The sequence below is a fragment of the Theropithecus gelada genome, chromosome 11 (genome assembly GCF_003255815.1).
Source record: "Theropithecus gelada isolate Dixy chromosome 11, Tgel_1.0, whole genome shotgun sequence".
NCBI classification, from domain to species: Eukaryota; Metazoa; Chordata; class Mammalia; order Primates; family Cercopithecidae; genus Theropithecus; species Theropithecus gelada.
Window position 1 is genome coordinate 35106111 of NC_037679.1, and position 2684 is coordinate 35108794.

The 2684-nt window shown below is 44.3% G+C and overlaps 1 pseudogene across 1 annotated transcript; it reads left to right on the forward strand.

The window, feature by feature from the left end:
- Positions 1-1745: 1745 nt before the first annotated feature.
- LOC112635281 lies at positions 1746-2224 on the forward strand (annotated as a pseudogene). Its single transcript, XR_003121892.1, has one exon. The product of XR_003121892.1 is annotated as an H/ACA ribonucleoprotein complex subunit 3 pseudogene (transcript).
- Positions 2225-2684: the final 460 nt, after the last annotated feature.

The following is a 2684-nucleotide window of genomic DNA, read 5'->3' on the forward strand; positions in this document are numbered from 1 at the left end:
ACATCATTGCTTTCCTCCAGAAAGCATGAGCTAGAGAACCTAGCATGGCAGCATATCAGCTGTGCTTCCCATCCAGAGGTAAGGCTGGGCCCAGCCAGAACGGAAAGGCAGAAATTTACTCTGATTAACACCAACCCTTCTTTTTGACTACCTCCCAACAACTTTGTCTCCATTACCAACTAGGCAGTACCTTCCAGGCCTTTAACACATGCACACACACACACACACACACATACACACACACACAGAGAGAGAGAGAGAGACCTACATTTTATTTATCCCCCTCTTTTCTTCACATAGGTAGGAGTATGTAGTATGATGTGGTGGAAATGGCCTGAGCTTTGAAGCCAGACACACTGGTGGTTTCCCAAAGGAAACTGGTTCAAATTGACCCCGTTTTGCTAAGGCCTCATCCCAGCCATTTCTACCTTCTCTGTCAAGGTTAAGGCATGTACAATCTCTCACCTAAACCTCATAAAACAACCCCTGTCCAGACTCTTCACTCCACAACAATTCTCCTCTGTTCATCCCTCATTGGCTGCCATGAAGATCTATGTCCACATTTTACCCACCTCCTCCCCCACTGAACAACAATTCTGTGAGTATGGCAGCGATGAATATTAATACTGCTACTATCACTGTTATGACAGCTTGTCTTTATTAAGGCATTGTGCTAAGGGCTATGGATATGTTAGATCATGTTATTTCTCTCAGCAACCCTGTAAACTGAGTATTATTTTTCCAGTTTTACAAATAAGAAAACTAAGACTCAGAGAACTTGGGTAACCTGCCCAAGGTCATAAGTCTCAAATATAGAAGCTCTGGAATTTCAAACAGGTTAGTTCATTCATTAGTATACCCATCAATTCATTCCCTCAACATTCAAAATAGTTTTCGAGCGTATTCACTGTTCCAGGAACCAGTGAAGCTAGGTTTTGGTTATCAACAAACAAGATGGCTGCTATTCTTGTCTTACAGGGATTTATCTTCAGTCTGATTCCAAATCCTGTTTCTTTACCACTACATGTATCATTTCCCAAATTAGGGATCAAACAGTCGTACCAGTTAGTATAGTATACCTTAACCTGGAAAAGGACTGACACACTCACTTACCTGGAGACTATAGCCTGATATACCCTGCCATCACCCTTCACAAGCAAAAGGAAAAACTTCTAAATAGTTCTAGAAAATTCAGACTATATTCTGGAAATACAACTCTGGAAGCCTGGGACCCCTGCATTCTAGTTCTGCTCAATTTGAATATGGCATTAATGTGGAAGTCCATGAGTGTCTGTCACTCACGGCTGGCCACACCCCCTATTCTTGCACAGGTTCCCTCCCTGCCTGAGGGAAGTATTTCTAACAGATATTTCAGTTCACTTCCTTGTCAGGCTGGCCTTGCCTCACTTCTAGGATTATTTCTCTAACTGTCTACTACACACAGCGAGGCCACACAGGTAGGTTTCTACTTAGTATCTTAGTATGATTTCAGAAACACTGAGAAGCTAATGGTACCATCTCCTTCTCCAGGGCTACTGCACTGCCCATCTCCAGGGACACAGACAACAAGGTGTGACAGGTGCCCCTGGGAGAAGAGGCTCTGTCTCTCCTCTCCCACAATACACTATTAATTCCTTACATACTCCCAGATGCCCCCAGATACACCAACCTTTCCTTCTGCATTTAGAAAATTTTAAATGTAAATGCCCTTCTAAGAGATCATATTCGGCAGACGGTGACAGACGGAGCTGGACCCAATCGGAACCTCTGGCTTAAGAGTGATCATGTTTCTCCAGTATTACCTCAGTGAGCAGGGAGATTGGGTCTATACACTGGAGAAATTTGACCCGATGGGACAACAGACCTGCTCAGCCCTTCCTGCTCAGTTCTCCCCAGATGACAAATACTCCCGACACCGAATCACCATCAAGAAACACTTCAAGGTGCTCATGACCCAGCAACTGCACCCCGTCCTCTGAAGGTCCCTTAAACTGATGTCTCTTCTGCCACTTGTTACCTCTCAGAGACTCCGTAACCAAACTCTTCAATCTGTGAGCCCTGATGCCTTTTTTGCCAGCCATACTCTTTGGCATCCAGTCTCATCATGGTGATTGATCATGCTTGTGCGAGACAATCATGGTGGCATCACCTGTAAAGGGAACACATTTAACTTTTTTTCTCATATTTTAAATTATTGCAAGATTATTAAAGATAAAATGATTTGGAAAAAAAAAAAGATCATATTCACACTAAGAGTCAAATCTTTTCCTGATGATATTTGGGGGTGGGAGTGGTAGAGAAGTGAGGGTGGAACACTTTGTGGCAGCCAAAATTGAAGGAGAATTTGGAGCATAGAAAAAAGTATTGAGGGCTGTGCGCGGTGGCTCACGCCTATAATCCTAGCACTTTGGGAGGCTGAGGCAGGAGGATCATGAGATCAGGAGATTGAGACCATCCTGGCTAACACAGTGAAACTCCGTCTCTACTAAAAATGAAAAAAAAAAAAAAAAAAAATTAGCCAGGTATGGTGGCGGGCACCTATAGTCCCAGCTACTCAGGAGGCTGAGGCAGGAGAACGGTGTGAACCTGGGAGGCGGAGCTTGCAGTGAGCCGAGATCGCGCCACTGCACTCCAGCCTGGGCGACAGAGCGAGACTCCGTCCCACCTCCAAAAAAAAAAAAAAA